Raw genomic sequence first — 19348 nt, 5'->3', positions numbered from 1 at the left:
ATATACAAAGCAATAACCAGATAATTAACCTAGAAATAACACACTTTGGGGGGAGGGGAACCTAAATTATCCAGATTGAACTACTTATTTATAGCCTAGATTCCTCAAAAATCTTTTTAAAAATGCTCTTATATATTGAATTTACAATTTTAATTTACAAGCAAACAATGGGTTGTGGTTAACAGCAACAAACCACAATGCAACAGCAAATAACAGCAATTGCTAATGAGGAGGAGGAGGAATGAACTACTCCTATTTAGCAAAACTCCAAGATTCTCTCAGAGTTGGGAGTTTGATGGCTAAATCAGAATTTGTCCATTACACTGTAACTAGATCATTGTACCAAATAAATTGCAATTGTATTATAAAATAGATCTCTGCGACTGTGACAATAAGTATCAATAAGATTTCCTGATAGAAAACTACCTAAGAGAGTGCAGATTTCTTAGTTTCAGCAGAAATTGCAAATAATTATAAACTGCAAGTAATATCTCACATTTTTGGTTGCTGTAATTAAAAGTACCCTCCAGTTCCTGCTGTTTCAGTTTCAGTTTGGATAATTCTTATTCTTTTCAACCCATCAGTATGTTGGAAAGAAATCATGTCTGGGGCTTAGAACTCTAACTATCCATTGGATAAAACAGAATACAATGGGAGCGAATTGGGTAATAATACAAGGGCCAGCAACAACAAAAAAGACTAATTTAAAACTGGGCCAGATCAGAGGAACCTGGAAAAACTGTCAAGTACATCTCTGTGGGAGAGGCAGATGGGCAGCAGCTGAGGATGCTACCAATTGCTCCATTCCAAGCCTCCCTCTCTCTCTCCTAGTGACTTAGAGTGAAGAACATGCAACTTAGCCTGTGTTAAGGCTAAGATAAACACAAACACATACAAATGCAACAGAATGGGAGAGGAGAAACAAAGAGGTTACAAAGAAGGAAAATGACTTTCTGTCTAAGTCATTTGGGTATAAGGTACATATATTTTTGGAAATACTAATAATTTTCAGAATCTACCTTGCAAAAAAAATCACTAGGGATAATTACTTACATAGAATTGTGTAACTAGAAAACAGTGTTATCCTATTGTGGCCCTCCAAATATGCAGCCAAACTAACATGGCCAAGAACACCTGGTTTTAATTCAACAACATGTGGAGGGCCAAAAGTTAATTAGCCCTATAATAAAATAGCAAGGCTTAAGAAAGCTTATAAAACATGTGGCTGGTGTTTTTTTGGGTGCTGAAGAATAAACATTTTATGGTGTTTTTATTGTCACAGCTAATTACCTATATTGAATATGAGTACAATCCTGATGCATCTTTGAAAATTATATCCTGCTAAATAATAAAAGCCATTTTATAGTGCAATATAACATGAGAGACCAAATTATTATGATTAGTACTGAGAGCTCTAGAACAAACTTTAAAGCTCCTTATTTAGATTCCAAAGCAAAAGAAACATCTTTTACTCATTTACACATACAAGGCAATTTAAATTTCCTGTCACATTTTTGCAAAGCTAAAATATTACAAAAATTTTTATAAGAAAAACAACCTCTTGCATTATTCATAATAAATAAAAGACACTATCATTTTAATATGAATATACTTTCATTTTTCACCTAAGGTGAATCATATAACAGAAGTACAATATGAATTATTTTGCAGAAAATTAAATTTGCGTCAGTACTATCAGTGGGAAAGGAAAAATACTATTCTGCTTTTCCATAACAAGCTGCAAAAAATGTGTTTTAAAGGGATTTGCAATAAAATGGGTAGAAATATTTCTAATGTGCTGTGTCTGAAAAGTTGACCATGGTTTATATACCATCATCATCAACAGACATGACTTTTCTATGACCATATCTAGTATTTTAATCTAGATTTCAACATGTGTGGCTGAACCAAAGAAACTAAAGATCCTGATGACAGAGCCCTTTTGCAGGCTTTTAGGGAATTTAATTATGTACAAGCAATTATTGTAGCCAGAAATTACTGAAGTAAAAACCCTGTTCCTTGCAGATTCTCACTAAAATTTCTAAATTTTAAAATCAATGAAGCTTTTGCTAACCTTTAAATGACCAAGTCCATAGGCCAAGGAGGAGCTTTAGGTTTCTTTCAGACAGCCCAGGGTGAACAACAAAAAAGAGTAATCCAGAATCATCTTCTTTTTCTCCCGCTTTCTTTTTCTTAATCTGTAAAAACATCAATCCACAAAAGATTAGGAGGCATTAGGTGAGCTCTGGCTAGGGAAGAAAGAAGAGGGCTGTTTCTACCCACATTTGACGTGGGAAGAGTTTTTAATGGCTCTCGCTTGTAATTCAGTTTTCCAAGTACTGTACAGTGTCTCACTACTGCAGCTCTGTGTGGGCGTAAAGAAATGAAACAACTGGGTTTCAAACCATCAGAGAAGCAATACATACATACATACATACATACATACATACATACATACATACATACATACTCATTCAGCAGGTAAAAATTAAAAAAACTCTCATTTTTATGACACAATAAAATTAATGATACTTCAATCTACAAAAAGCCCCCTTACGGCCATGTGTAACTCAAGCACTATTTCAAATATAAAGGAGCAGGTTCCATAATACTCTTGCAATCAATGTTTTATTAATTACTTCTGAGACTGTATGATTTCAAATTGACAATGAATAAAACGCTTGAAATGCCAAGATTGCAGGGAGGGTTATGAAAATATCTGACTCCCTTCTAATTCGCATATATATAAAGGAGGGAGGAAGTAAAAGATTTTGGAAGATTCTGTTACAATAGTCAATTTTAAAGAAATTTTAGGCACATGTGGTGTCCGTTTGTTGGGCTGGTCTATCTTGTAAGGCCGGCAATGGGAAAGGAGACTTGGAAGCAAGCAACTTCTACTCCCATCCTTAAGGGTCCCAAAGACTCTCCCCCTCCAAAAAAAAAAAACCTGGATAAAATTCATTGCTGAAATATAAGTTAAAGTACAACTGAAATCAGATTTGGGGGGGGGGGGCTAATGGAAAAGCAACAAGAAAAAAAAAGTAATGGGACTTTGCTTTTATATATGTCATCTATGGGAAGACTATTATATGCTCAAAAGTCAAAAACGTCAATATTACCTACTGTGGAGGAATGGATAGTGAAGATGAAAATTGTGCAGATGGTGAAATTAACCTCTTCTGTTAGAGAAAAAAATAAAGTCTACATTTATGACTGATTGGAAACCCCTTACAGCCGTGATGGCAAACCTGTGGCACACGCAGTGCCCTCTCTGTGGGCAGGCGAGCCGTCGCCCTAGTTCAGCTCTGCCACACCTCCTGCTCGCCAGCTAGTTGTCAGGTCTCTGCCACACATGCACAGGGGTCAGCGCACGTGCAGGGGGTGGGGTGCATGCGTGGGGCCTCTGTGTGCATGTGCGGGGAGGTGCACATTGTACTTTGGGGATTTTGGGGGGGGTGCATTTGTGCATGTGCATACACGCTTTGGGCACTTGGTCCGGAAAAAATTAGCCATCACTGCCTTATAGTCTTTTTGCATAAAATGGATAAATGCACTTATGATTTGAAGTGGACTCAGAGGGGTGAGGCGAAGAAAAAGAAATATTGCAGTACAGAAGACAAAACAATGGACCCCTAAGCACAAGAAGAACAGCTCTGGTTATTGGTATTTCATTATTAAAAGGAACGGAAACAGATGGATGATGACTGGGCTCATCAGCTCACGAAGGGAGATGTGTGCCAGGTTCATGGACATGACCAAACAATTTTCAAGATTTAACAAGTTCACGGACAATTATCTCTTCCTGTTGATACAGGTGGGGACAAATGACACTGCAAAGAACAGCTGCGACTATCACATTCAATAACCTTGGAAGAAAGCTCAATACCCCAGGGCATTCTCATCCAACTATGGGAGATAAGTGAAAAGGGAAATACTAAATTGGCTACACAAGATGCTGCAAACAGAAATTTGGGTTCTGGGACAACAGTCTTTTTGACCTATATAACAGACTGCTGAGACACGATGGGCTGTATCATGCATGGACTGGTGTAAATGTGTTTGGCCAGTGCGTATCCTTATTAGGAGGGCTTTAAAATGAATCTTTTGGAGAATGGAAGCAAAAAAAGCCCCAGGTAAAGATTTTAGATAAACACTTGTGCATTACAGAAGATAAACACTTGTGTAATACAGAAAATATAAGTAGTACTTAAATGAGACCTCTTAAGCCAGTCAAAGAAAAGAAAAGCAAAATTGGTTCATAAAATTCATGGAAAAAGGAAACATTAAAAGCACAATTGCAAAAAATGAGAACTAGTAAAAGAAGCCAGTGTGGCTACTCAAAAGAACCTAATGAACATATGAAAACTACAAATAAATGGGAAGAGAAGTACAGACAGGTAATGCAGAACTGCATAGTCAGTATCAAGAAAGTAAGTTTTAATAAATTGAAGTTAGTGAAGGAAGCTGAGAAGGCTTTTTTTCCTAACTTTCAAAAAAAGAGAACCAGTAAATCCAGTATTCAATAAAGACAAGATACTAATAGTATAGAATCAAAAGGGACATGGTGGCTCAGTGGCTAAGATGCTGAGCTTGTCGATCAGAAAGGTCGGTAGTTCGGAGGTTTGAATATCTAGCGCCGCGTAATGGAGTGAGCTCCCGTTACCTGTTCCAGCTTCTGCCAACCTAGCAGTTCTAAAGCATGTAAAAATGCAAGTAGGAAAATAGGAACCACCTTTGGTGGGAAGGTAACAGTGTTCCATGCGCCTTCAGCATTTAGTCATGCCGGCCACGTGACTACAGAGACGTCTTCGGACATCTCCACATGATCACGTAGATGTCTTCGGACAAGGCTCTTCGGCTTTGAAACAGAAATGAGCACCACCCCCTAGAATCTGGAACAACTAGCACATATGTACGAGGGGAACCTTTATCTTTATCTTTAGAGAATCAAAACTATTCCATTTTGAGTATTCAAGAGAACTGCATCCAAAGATAGATTCATTATTTTTCAGTTGTCTCTGGTGAGTTGTCTTTGAACTTTACATAGTTCAACATATTGCAATGTATCAAAGTTAGTACAAAAGTGTTCCTTTTTTTCTAGTTTTAATTTTGGTTTCATAGGAAATGGCAATAATTATGTTCAAAGCTTCCAAATCTTTATCAGATATAATTATTTGGACTTTCAAGATTGTAAGTTCTTCATATTTCATCTTCAATTCCAAACGCTAGAAAATCTGCAGTCCACCTGTTTAGACATTGACTGAAGTTTCACCATTAATTCAAAGGTTGTTCTTCTCTTCAAGAAAGCCCTACATATGGGGCTAACATTTCTGTATCTCACCCGATAAAGTGTTGAGATATTGTGCTTAACTTCATTCAGCTTTCCTCCTTCTCCAGTATTTGGAGTGGAGCTCTTTGCTCAGTGTGACTGAGTAGTAACCATCCGTGACCCGTCAAAACCGCGCTCGACTAAGCCGCGCCCAATTAAACCGCATCACTGATGTCATCAACAGGGCGACAACAGCCAGCGCGGAGAAAGAGGGGCGCTTTAAATAGCGCTTTGAAAGCAAGCCGATTCAACTTAAGGTAAGGGTTAGGTTTAGGGTTAGGTTTAGGGTTAGGTTAAGGGTTAGGGTTAGGTTAAGGGTTAGGATTAGGGTTAGGTTAAGGGTTAGAATTAGGATTAGGTTTAGTGTTAGGTTAAGGGTTAGGTTTAGGGTTAGGTTAAGGGTTAGGTTTAGGATTAGGTTTAGGGGGGTTAGGTTTGGGGGTTAATTTTAGGTTTAGCGTTTACAGCGTGCTTCTGTCGCCCTGTTGATGTCAGCTACGCAGTTTAGTCGAGCGTGGTGTAGTCGAACACGGTTTTGTGGTGGAACCGTAACCATCTTCCTGACTTTATATGTCATGTCTTGAAATAATGTAATGTAAAGGTTGTTAATGTAAATTGTGGAAGTTTTGGGATTAATTGTGCAACATTCATCAAGGTCCAAGTGAAATGAAAGAAACCAATCATCAAACCAGAAGTCAGTAACAGCCACCATGAGTACTACGCTGCCACCCAGACAACATTTTATGTAAATGGTATAAATCAGTCTACATTTGGACAATCTGCCCAAGACACTTTAATGTTTAACATTTAAGCCTGCCACAACTGCAGGTAGTTCTCGACTTATAACAGTTCATTTAGTGACTATTCAAAGTTACAGCATTGAAAATAGTGACTTATGACCATTTTCACACTTATGACCATTGTGGCATCCCCATGGTCAAAATTCTTACACTTGGCAATTGACTCATATTTACGATGGTTGCAGTGTCCCGGGGTCATGTGATCGATCACCTTTTGCAATCTTTTGACAAGCAAAGTCAATGGGGAAGCCAGATTCATTTAACAACTGTATTACTAACTTAACATCTGCAGTAATTCACTTATCAACTTTGGCAAGAAAAATCGTAAAAGGGAGCAAAACTCACTTAACAACATAGCAACAGAAATTTATAGCTCAATTGTGGTCATTAAATCGGGGATTACTGTATTGGTATAAAAATATAGGCTTTAGAATATATAGGACACAACTAAAGCAAATTTTGAAATAAAGCAAATTTAGAAAGAAGAATTTCTCCCAATGAAAGGCAATAAAAGTTTGTGTTTAAAAAAAAACCATTAACAGCAGGTTCTTAACTCTGAAAGATATCAAGAGCATTAATGATTCCACACAAGTATCTTTCATTCAGCACTGTCCTTTGAATATCTCACCAATCAGAGTTTGTATTACACAATTACTACATTTCCTAATGGCCTCAGATATATCTGTTTTACTCCTAAGCTTCCTAATATGCCATACTTGGCATTAAAGGGATTGGAAAATTTATATTTATATCCCAGATTTTAGTCACATTCTGTAAGTTAGCTGCTCTGAAGTATATTGGTTCAAAAGCTGCTGACCTATAATGTAACATTTCACCCAATTGAATATTACAAACCAACAGGCCCGGGGTTTTATAATAGCAATATATACCGCTTCACAGTGCTTGATAGCCCCCTCTAAGCTGTTTATAGTCAGCATATTGCACCCATACAGATATTCTGCAAAATATAATCTCTGAGAACATCAAATTAGCCCAATCCAATAGTACTACAACTGTCAAAATTGTTGCCTGCTATCTCAGACTATTCTTTAAATTAAGATGAATATAGGAAAATGTCTCACATTAAAATCTACCATTCTTTTCACAAATATAGTGCTTCTTAGATCTAAACAGAATTTTATGGTAGAATTTTAAACTCTTTTGAAAACAGAAATTTCCGTGACAAGATTATCATTTCAGCAATCTTGTTTTTCTCTAAACAAAGCAAATAGTGGTATAATCATACAAAGCTCCTTATTACCTTCTGTTTCAGTCACTTACGTCTTTGGGACACAATGAAACTTAAATTTAGAGTTGCTAATTTAAGCCTATCTAAAATTGGTCCTGTTTTGTGGACAAAGTTGTACCATAGTGCTGCCGACACAAAGCACAAAGCCATATGTACTAAACTCGCTCCGTCTGCTTGACTTGCATGTTTGCCTTAACCTTAAATAACTCAAAGTTCTCTTTCCAATAATTCTTTTTGGCTCCCTCACTCACGGAAAGTGGATTAATCACATCTGCAGCTTCTTGGAGAAATGAGGGATGGTTTTTTGGAGTATGAGCCCCCATGGTGTTTCAACCACTGTCTCCGAAGGAATGGAATGAAATCACCAGGATTCTTTACTAACAGAAGTGAGAGGTTTGTTTGTGCTATTATTCTGCAGTATACAAGCAATCCATATAGTCCTCAAATTACGATAATTGGAACCACTGTCATCATTAACTAATACTGTCGTAAAGCAGGTAATTTATATCCCTTCTTCTTGTGCCATATCATTCATCGGACGTTGACGATCATGTTGGCAATCCAGGCAGGTTGCTATTGTAATGCTAAGATGCAAGATGATCATTAAACAGAAAGCAGTGGGAGCCCTAGATAAGTGTTGTGGTCCACCAGTGGAGCTAGCAGATTCGGGCAGTGAGGAGGTTGGGGAGGAACACGGGCCAGTCCTGGAGTCTGGGGAAGGTTCTGATCAGGGCTCTGTGTTGGAGGCAGAGAAGGGGCCAGAGCTGTATGCTAGTTATCAGCTGCCTTCAGAATCAGACATCAGTGAGGCAGACAAACAGCTGGAGCCTGTTCCCAGTGTGCACATGCGCAGAGTTGCCAGATGAAGGGAACAGCTAAAGAACAGGGATTGACTTGGGAATAAGGCCACAGGTGGACAATAAATGGCCCCTCCCAGAGGAAATAAAAAGAGCGAAAGGGGAGTGGAGTTTGCAGGAGACAATTAGCTCGCTTAATTGGTTTGTGTCTCTCCAAGATTCCTTGCCAAGGTTTGCAGATATCGGTCTGTCAGCTCTCCAAGCCAGATAAGGTCTGTGACTGTAAATCCTCCCTTGAAAGACTTTGCTGGATGTGAATGAGCAGAATAGAATAGAATAACAGAGTTGGAAGAGACCTTGGAGGTATTCTAGTCCAACCCCCTGCCTATGCAGGAAACCCTACAATACTTCAGACAAATGATCATCCAACATATTCTTTAAAACTTCCAGTGTTGGAGCATTCTGGAGGCAAGTTGTCCACTGATTAATTGCCAGGAAATTTCTCCTCAGTTCTAAGTTGCTTCTCTCCTTGATTAGTTTCCACCCATTGATTCTTGTTCTACCCTCAGGTGCTTTGGAGAATATGCTCATGGGTTATCAGAGTAGCTGATCTTAAACAATGGGCCATTGATTTACAGCTGCAAACAGACCTACCCATTCTACCAAGAAATACCTTCAGGAGAAACTTTACACCTTCTCCAACCAGCGAGATACTTTAGCCACATAACAATTCTGCAATTTAGAAATACTTATGCTTATACTTATTGGTGTGCTAAACTGCTGGATTCAAACAGGCTTATCTTTTTTCTTAAACAGGAAAAAAAAGCTGTGGAAATGAGCTGAGTTCTTTTCCAGAGATGAAAACGTTACATGAGGATGTCTGTCTGTTTAGACTAGAGTTAATTAATGCTGCATATTTATCTACTGCATGAGGCAAACAGGGTCTGTCATCTTGTCCCAACTTACTTACTGTACAGAGTTGGAGGTGCAAAAGCCTTCCAACTGTGGTTGTCAGAATCCATCTCAAACAAAAAATGTTAGTAAGGATCCACAGGACACTGAACTTTCATTTGTGAGCTTCTTTGTTTTGCTGTCTGCTGCCTTGCTTATCTTGATTAGGAATGCTAAGAGCGTTCTTTTTGAAACGATTCAAATTAATTTTAAAGATGGTCCTCAATTTATGCCCACAATGGAGCCTCTATTTTTGGTTGCAAGTCATTGCATATCCACTTTTACAAGTTGTTAAAAAAAGCATTGCTATTAAGTGAATCATGTGATCATTTAGTGAATCCAGAATATCCAATTGGTGGGGTTTTACCATTTTCTACTGGAAAATAAGAAAAATGTTGCAAATTGTATTCACGTGGCGGTGGGACACAGCAATCAGTCAAATGCAAGCCAGTTGCCAAGTGCCCAAAATGCAAATATGATTTTGGGGGGGGGGGGTGTCGATGGGCAGAAGTTGTAACTTTGAGGATGGGTCGTAAGTAACATTTCTTGAGTCCATCATGAGTTTGAATGGTCGTTAAGAGACTGGTCATTAAGCAAGGACAGCCTCTACTATAACTATCTCTAGTATAACTAGTCAGAATTTTTACAATGCTCAAAATATTCTGAAAGGATTTATTCCACTATGCTGCAGGTGAAAAGTTGAGAGTAGCTTATTTAAAAGAAGCCGATGGTTATAGGCAAGTATATATGTCAAGGAACAAGACATATCTTTGGCATCAATTAGGCAAACCTATTTAATTCATCAACTTTACAGTACAAGGAAGCAATGTGTGCAGATAACATATGGAACTTGTATCAAAGTAAAACTACAGATGAAGACAAGGTCCTGCTATTCTGCATATTCATCTGAAGGTAATTAAGATGGCTGTATTGTTAAAAGTCTACACACTAACGGATTCATTACTTAATGAATTAATTACCAAGGGATTAATTTAGCATGGATTCATTGTTTCACTCGTTCTCAGTATGTCACATAAAAGTAGACAATGAATTCTATAACATCCTCCAAAAGCAAATGTAAACTCTATAGAACAGTGGTCCCCAACCTTTTTATCGCCGCGGACCAGTCAGCCTTTGATAATTTTACCGTGGCCCGCTGAGCGCGCGCAGGGGTGAGGGGGCATTGTTCGCGACGACACATTGATTGTTCAGTATGGCTAGCGTAGATAGCGTAGCACAAACTGCGCCTACGCAAGGCTACGCTACTAGCGCTGTCTACGCTAGCCCTACGTAGCTGCGCAGGCGCTCTTAGGTTTTTTTCAGGAATCGGCCAGCGCTGAAGCGCTGAAAAGGAATGAGAAGGGCGGCGCTGGACACAGGGGGGCGGTGGGCCGCTGGTGACGTCAGAGTGCCACCAGCGGTCCAGTAACACCCCTTGTGCCAGTTAGCCCTAATTTGCATACAGAAAGAAACTATGGCCCCCGGCCGCTGCAGCGATCATGGCCCCCGGCCGCTGCAGCGATCATGGCCCCCGGCCGCTGCGCGGCCCGGTGCTAGGTACTCCACGGCCCGGCACCGGTCCGCGGACCGGGGGTTGGGGATCACTGCTATAGAACACAGCTGTACTAATAAAAAGACAAGGGCCTAGAGCAGTGATGGCTAACCTTTCTGCTATCACGTGCCAAAAGCAGGACCACATTGGGGGGGGGTGTCTATGCGCGCATGACCCCCATCCTCCCACTTTTGGCACGCGATGGAGATGTTTTTTGCCTTATCAGGTTCCAGAGGCTTCCTAGGAGCCTGGGGAGGGTGAAAATGGCCTCCCTGCCCTCCCCCAGAGGCCCTCTGGAGGCTTCAGGCAGCTTCCCTGAAGCGTCTGGAGGGCGAAAAACGGCCCTACGGGCAACCCGGAAGTCCATTCCCAAACTTCCGGGTTGCCCATAGGGCCTTTTGCCCCCCCGGAGGCTTCAGGCAGCTTCCCTGAAACATCTGGAGGGAGAAAAAGGGCCCAACACGCAAACTGGAAGTCCGTTCCTGAACTTCCGTTTTGTGTGTTGGGTTGTTTTTCACCCTCCGGAAGCTTCAGGGAAGCCTCCAGGGGGCAAAAAACAGCTAAAAATGTGCACTGAGCTGACAGGGCAATGCCTCACATGCCCTAACAAATGATTCCGCGTGCCACCTGTGGCATGCATGCCATAGGTTCGCTGCCGTCATGGGCCTAGAGGCAACCCTTCTCTGTACCATACAACAGTTTGCCTCCAGAGATAGCTCTGGCATCCTTCGGTTTGGTTTTCCATTAAACAGTTAAATTTTATTGTTTCTCAATGAGTGGTTATGGCTTGATTTATATACCGTTTCCCTGAAAATAAGACCTCCCTGGATAATAAGTCCAACCAGGCTTTTGAGTGCATGTGTTAAAATAAGACCTCCCTAAAAATATTGCAACACAGCAGCTGCCATGAGGTAACCACGCTCGCCACCTCCTGCACCTCAAAAATAATAAGACCTCCCCCAAAATAAGGCCAAGTGCTTATTCCAGGGGTTAAAAGAAAATAAGACCGTCTTATTTTCAGGGAAACCCGCATGAGGTCTTGACTAGGTAGGCAAATTTCTTTCTAGTGTTATGAGAGGAGAGGGAGGGGGGAGGATGAGGAGGGGGAGGAATGAATAGTAAGTCTGAGTAACCGTGTTTACCCTACATGTATTTCAAATGTGGAGCAAGCCACTTATAGCAACTCATAATCAAGAAACCAACGTTCTCACAAAGATTCTGAGTAGGCAGGCTTATCATATGGAAAAAAATTGAAGTAGGTTATGGTGTGGCCCAACAGCGGCCAGCTGAGCTGTTGGTGAAATCTGACAGCGATGAACACTATGGGACTGCCCTGGAGGCTGAGGAAGACTCTGGGGGGTGTTCAGAGTCAGAGCAGGGACTAGAGAGGCCCCTGTTGACCACCAGATGACGTCTGAGTCAGGGAGCAATGAGGTAGAACAGAGAGAGGCTGTCCCTGACGTACAAATGCATAAGGCTGAGGAAGAGGGAGCAGCTTTGGAAAAAGGCTCACAGAGGAAATAGGAACAGGTGGCTACCGATTGGCCCCTCCCAGAGAGCTTATAGGTGGGGCAACTGGAGGGGAATTTTGCAGGAAACAACAGTTTACTAATCCAGGCGTAGAGAAAGATTGGGAGAATGTCGAGCATTCAAGCCTTGCTTTCATAGAGATAATTTTCTGGGTCCTAGCCAAGCGGTTGCTTATCTCCCTCCTTAGTCGTGGCAGACAGCCAAGTCTGTGTCAGTATATATTAGAGGCTTGGGAAAGAACAGGCTACAGAATCTTAAAACTGAATTCAACAGGGAGTATATTAAAGTAGGCCTCCCTATTACACGGGGGTCCTTTTTCTGTGTCTTGGTTTAATACGAAGGATACCAATAACAAATTTAATACTACAAAAAAGGCCCATCTGTTCTTGTTCTGCAGTATTTTGGAATGCAGAAAATTCCATCATGGTATAAGCAGTGGTAAGAAGATATGAGACATGCTTATTTTATTGAAGTTGCTTTGTAATACAAAAGATAAAAGGCTTTGGATAAGAAATATTTTTGCTTTTATGTTTTCTTTCAAAAATTTCTTTATAATTTCATAAAGTAAAGCAAGAGTCAACAGATACATATACATATGCACATCATTTAAATATTGATCAGGGATAGTGAAGTGTAGCTAATCGCAGAACTGAAATATAAAATTCAATATTAACAATTGCTCTTATGTGATACTTTAGTATGGTCTCACTGACTGCAATGTATCTTTATGGATATACAGGTAGTCTGAAATTACAACAGTTCATTTAGTGACCATTCAGTTACAACAGCACTGAAAAGTGACTTATGACCATTTTTCACACTTACAACTGTTCCAGCATCCCCATGGTCACATGATCAAAATTCAGATGTGTGGCAAGTGGTTAATATATATGATGGCTGCATTGTCCCAGGGTCATGACTCCTGATAAGTAAAATAAGTGAGGAAGCTAGATTCACTTAACAACTGTGTTACTATCTTAATTACTGCAGCGATTCACTTAACTGTGGCAAGAGTGTCATAAAATGGGGCAAAATTCACTTAACAACTATCTTGCTTAGCAACAGAAATACTAGGCTCAATCGTGGTCAATTCCAGCACTACCTATATGTTGTTGTTTTTTTGAGATCTGCTTGAAGCAGGCAAAAGGAAAATTTAGTAAATAAATAAATCTTAAAACTGAAACAAGAACTAGAGAATGAAAATAATTACTTTCAAATTTAAGAGCTCTATAATAGTTTTTAAAAATTAAAATAACATTAAACAAGACAAAATTGACATCATTGTATAGAGTTAAAGTAATAACTGATGGTAACTGGACTGTTGAAAACTACGCAGAATTTCTGTTGAAAAATAAAGCACCATGGAAACCTGGAAAACAGCATCAAAGAATCTGACCCATTTTTAAATATCTCAGTAAAAAATTCAAAGGAGTAACAGGCCTTTATTTAAAATTAGTGAAATGTGGTAGTGAAATCATTTTTTTAAAGGAATCTAGGAGCAACCTGTATAGATTTTATATCTATGTATGTATTTGTATATGTACATACCTAACAGAGTTGAAATGGCTACAATATAAAATACTATACTGATCCATTTTGGCTATAGTTTTATGATCTGGCATGTTCAATTCCAGTTTAACTATAGTGGCATAAGATTAATTTCCTTACATTGCAGATTAAACCTCGTAGATGTTATTTTTTTAAAAAAGGATAAATCTTCTAGGCAATCAGTTTAATTTAAGATTGTTCTATTATTTACAAAATGGTCAAAACTTGAGTTTATTCATTTTAATTTGTACCTTGAAAATCTTTGATTCCTGAGAAGCTGGAGTAGCTCTTCCTTTTCGTCTGCTTTTTTCATAGATTATTGTGTAATAACTGAAGGTTTTTAACCATAGCATATACAATCCGTACAGAATCACAGCCAAGTCTTCTACTGTACCTGATAAACATTTTTGACACAACATATTCATGCTCTTAGAAGTGTGTATGAGTGTGTGTGTGTGTGTATGTATGTATGTATACACACACACACACAAACACATACATATACACACACAGACAATCTTGTTTATATTTTTTAAAGTGAATGCATGAATGCATATACTTGTGCAAACATACTTGTAAAAGCGTCCAAATTTCAAGATAAGTCAATTGTTTTTTAAATTATCTTCATGAACCACAGCTACAATTTTAAGGAAATCCTACATCAATACAGAATTTCTCTTCCTTTACATTGGAAAACTGAAAATTACTCCTGATTTATTAACTGCAGATTTTATAACATGTGTCTAATTTTCTTATTATTCATCTTATTTATATCTAGGAATTTTCAAACAGTAAATATATTGTATAAAATCAAATATGACTTTCCATTAAAAATAGAATTTTCACTTTCCAAGAGTCCCTGCTTAATATTAGAAAAACTGAAAAACTAAGCTCTCAAACATCTCCACTGCTACTAAAGACAGAACTTTTAAGCTATCAATTATAGGTACATTTCACTTCACACTGGAAACTGTACTTAGTCATTAGTACAACAGGCGTGCATAAGTGTGTATCTTTCTGTCAGTGATCGTGTTATGAAGATGATTAACAGATAGTTGAATGAAATGCAGTTGTAGAGGTATAAAATCATCACCTTCTTGCTATGGATATACCTGCTGCAATTATTAATTCCTTTTGGATGAACTCATTTCAGTTTTTTGTAATTGCAATTTGCATATTTTAAAGTTGAACGGGGGAAATTTCTTCTATTAGTTACCATTTATAGCATAGGTTTTTCACAAAATATCAAAACTGCTGCAGGGCATTACAATTTAACAAAAACAAGTATTGTTTTCCAACTTTATGTAATTCATTATGCTCAAGTGGAGCATTTGGTTTCAGAAGTTTAGATTTTTAAACCTGAAATCATTTATATTAGATTATAAATGACAACATTCCTTGTTATTACTTTAAAAAATAAAAATGGGACAAACTTTATAAATGCAAATTGAGTGCCAATTGTTTGCAGAATACTGAAGAAAATACCAAATTCCTTTTCTGTTCAAGGAATTTAGATTTCAAAGAATGCAGTTTTGGACTCATGCATGCCTTCATTTTATTAATGCCTCTTGAACTCTTAGTAAAAAAATCTGCATCCTTGTAAGGACAAAGATTAAGAAAAATTGAAATCTCAAAACACAGTAAGGATGTAAGAATAGTCAATACAGAATAGATTTATAAATGCAGAAAAGTGATTTAACATGAACTACTGCATGCTTCCATATGGACACCAAAATGAAAAAAGCATAAACAAGGAACATGACTACCTCAAGGTACACTGGCTCATGAATCTTTCTACATGTTAACATGAAAAAAAAATCAAGCATACCTTAAGGACACCAAATCATACTCAGATTTGGTCAGACTCTTGCCTCCATTTTTCTGTTGATCCAATCCAAATGCTACGAAGTTTATAACTGTACTTCTCACAAGTCTTTTCTCTCCTTACTTTACATGTAACCTCAGCAGATTAAGCTACTGCTGTCCCAACCCACGCTATTTATGAGTGCCGCATCCTTCTATCTTGGTTTTTATGCACTTGTGTTTTTATCAGTTGTCAAGGAAACACCAGATTTCTACTACTGCAGCTCTGTGTGTTAGATCAGTTATGGTAAAGACAATATCATCTTGAAATGTAGAGGCAACTCATCTAATTTGTCCAATAGCCTTGAGATCATATTTTTTTGCTACATCCAGCTTTTTTAAAAAAATATTTGTTATTAGATATCTAAATTTAGTGAAAAGGTAGTTTTAACCTGTATATTGTATTTAAACATAAGTGTTATTACTCCCAAGAAATGGATAACTTGTAACTGCTCATATCCTTCATGGCAGCCATTTTGTGAAAATTACCAGGATGTTTTGTCAATATTTCACTTATTTTTACCAGCCCCAAAAGACTTCTAAGTTTGGGCTTCACTTGAAAAACCAAGCTGTCGAATCCTACCCACCACTACCACCCAACAGCATTTACTTTTTAAAGATGTATCATTTACCTGTCAACATCTGCTCGTATGCTAACCAAAGAGAAACAGGGGGGCAGGGGGAGGATAACTTCTACTTCTAAAATCTCTAAAAAGTCCAGAAATAGGACAAGAAAGTCTCATTAAGTACCCAAAGTATACTCTACCTAAATTTGGAAACTATGTATTTTTTATGCTGCATATTACTTTTATAAGCAATATATTGAGGTAGTAGAATCAATAGATTTGGCAGTCATTTTAGCCAACTGTGCTGTTTATAAGGTACAGAAGATATTGAAGATCTAGCAGTCTGAACTCTTAACAAATGTCTTGAGAATTAATCTAGAACTAAGGAGAAATTTCCTGACAGTTAAGATTACACGGATTAATTGTATCAGGAGAATGACTTGTCTCCAGAAGTTGGGGGTGCTTCAACAGAAGGTTTTTAAGGAGAGATGGGAAACCACTTGTCTGAAACAGTATAGGGCAGGGATGTCAAACTTGTGACGTCACATGATTTATTGTGACTTTTTCCTTTGCTAAATCAGGTGTAGGCGTGGCCAGCACATGACGCATCCAGGCTGCGAGTTTGACAGCCCTGTTATAGGGTCCCCTGCTTGAGCAGAAGGTTCAGCTAGAAGACCTCCAAGGTCATTTTCAACTCAGTTATTCCATTATTTACTGCAAAACTGAGGAACTATGACTGAATGCACTTTCTTGCACAGCATAAAGTGTTGTGTTTCCTTGTGCACTCAGCTGTATAATGAAACAAGAACTGATGCTTTTTAGTAGCTCTCCATGTCAGCCAGCTGCATTTTGTTAAAGTACAACAAAGTTGTTCTACACGTTACATGCTAAATATACTTAAAGAGCAATCAGGATATAAGCTTCTGAGAGCCGAACTCTTTCCATGCAGCTACTTGGAAGAACATGATTCACCTGCCAATGGGCTATTCATGTTAGTTAAACTATTATGAGCATATTCAGGTATTTTTGTTTTACTCAAAGTAAAATCCATTGCCACAAGTAGTTGTGGTTATGATTACTAATTTACATACTTTACAGAAGCATCACACAAACATAACAGTAGACTATGTTTAATTTGTTAACAGATGTTCCAAACTAATTATACAAAGGAAATATGAACCACTTAGTCTAAATGGACAACTTACCAAGGAAAATAATTCTTTGCACAGGAAATCAATCACAATTTCTTTGATCTTCAAATAGTGATTTAACATATTTAAATATTTTATTCCCAATGTCCCTTGACTGAGTTCTAAGTTTGCAAAAATACATTATTTCCCTGGAAACAGAGATCACAGAAATCAGTGGAATTCACTGTTGAATAGACACATACAGAAATAAGCTTTATAATAATCTAGTATATTTCTTTTTTTAATTTATCTTATACAAATATACAGTATTCCCATTTAAAGTTACATACCCTTGCACACAAAACAGTTTTGAAATGGCTTACAGATAAATAACACACAAACATATAACAAATTTTAAATTAAAAAAGACTAAAATAAAAATGTTAAAAATCTCTGGTAGATTTTTTAAAAACTATTTAGAAGTAAATATAAAGCTTGGTTACTTTTGTTTTTAAAGGCATGTCATTCTGGTTTTCTTGGTTGTAATACAAAAATTGTTTACTATTGACTTCTTTTGTAATGTTTTTCCACATCCTAAAATGTGTTTAGGGCCTAGGATTTATTTCCTAGTGGTCTCTCATTCAACATTAATCACGTCTCTTGTCATCAGTGCCCACACCCTCTAAAATAATACTGTTTCTAAAACTGCATTATTTTCCGCAACCTGAACCTGTGTGCTATCAGCATCCCTATCCAAAACAATAGTAAAAAGGTAAAATATAAAATAAAATTTGGAAGGAAAATCTCAACATTTTCAACTCATTTATTTGTGAGAGGGATCTCGAAGTCCTAGTGGACAATTACTTAAATATGAGACAGCAGTGTGCAGCAGCTGCCAAAAAAGCCACCACAGTTCAAGGCTGCGTAAACAGAAGGATAGAATCAAGATCACATGAAGTATTAATACCACTTATAAAATATTATAAATGCCTTGGTAAGGCCACACTTGGAATACTGCATTCAGTTTTGATCACCACGATGTAGAAAAGATGTGGAGACTCTAGAAAGAGTGCAGAGAAGAGCAACAAAGAGGATTAGGGGACTGGAGACTCAAACATGAAGAACAGTTGCAGGAACTGGGTATGTCTAGTTTAATGGAAAGAAGGACTAGGGGAGACATGATAGCAGTCTTCCAATATTTGAGGATCTGCCACAAAGAAGAGAGAGTCAAACTATTCTCCACCTGAGTGTAGAACAAGAAGCAATGGGTGGAAACTAATCAAGGAGAGAAGCAACCTAGAACTAAGGAGAAATTTCCTGACAGAATAATTAATCAATGGAACAACTTGCCTCCAGAAGTCCAACATTGGAAGTTTTTAAGATGATGTTGGATGTCCATTTGTCTGAAATGGTGTAGGGTTTCCTGCCTAGGCAGGGGGCTGGACTAGACAACCCCCAAGATCCTTTCCACCTTTGCGATTCTATTCTATTATCCAGAACAAATGTTAAAAGCCAACGCATTCATAAAGCAGCCTTAAACCTTTGATTCCCGCCCACATCCTTAGGCCCCTCCCATATCAATCAGGTCAGTACCATCCCGTTTATCTGGGGGGGGAGGGGAGTGAACAAAACATCCCCTAACAAGGGAACGAATATCTAAAGGCAGTTCCTATCAACCTACAGCTTCAGAAATGTCAAATATTCTCAATTCTACCTGCACTGAATACTTACCGAATAACGACACTTACACCGGGAGAGTCACTATTCTTCTTTTCCCTCCCCCTCCCCCAAAGGTATACACATAGAACTGTCCATCGCGGCCCACTATGAGGTGAGGAAGCGTCACGGTCCAAAATTCGCCTTTTTAAGCTTCAAATGGCAGCCAAGATGGCGGCGGGCGATTGAGCGCCAAATTCCATCAGCGCCTGCGCGGAGGATCCGCCGGCGCGTGGCGCCGCCGCGCCTTTTAATACTTTACTTTCCCCCCCCCTCCCCCTAATTACTACTTTTTACGCACCGCGGCGTGGAATGAA

General features: G+C 38.5%; 1 protein-coding gene across 1 annotated transcript in view; it reads right to left on the bottom strand.

The window, feature by feature from the left end:
• Positions 1-15692, bottom strand: part of ZNF831 (zinc finger protein 831) — a 61940-nt gene extending 46248 nt beyond the window's left edge. Inside the window, exons 1-2 of the mRNA XM_087720525.1 lie at positions 15585-15692; positions 2075-2198 (exon numbers count right to left, since the gene is read on the bottom strand). The gene's annotated coding sequence lies outside the window, so the exon portion shown is untranslated. The remainder of the gene's footprint in view (positions 1-2074; positions 2199-15584) is intronic.
• Positions 15693-19348: the final 3656 nt, after the last annotated feature.

This window comes from Thamnophis sirtalis, unplaced genomic scaffold (genome assembly GCF_051295495.1).
Source record: "Thamnophis sirtalis isolate CommonGarterSnake01/CBP01778 unplaced genomic scaffold, rThaSir2_p1.2 scaffold_7, whole genome shotgun sequence".
Lineage (NCBI taxonomy): Eukaryota > Metazoa > Chordata > Lepidosauria > Squamata > Natricidae > Thamnophis > Thamnophis sirtalis.
This window is presented reverse-complemented; position numbering and strand designations above follow the sequence as displayed.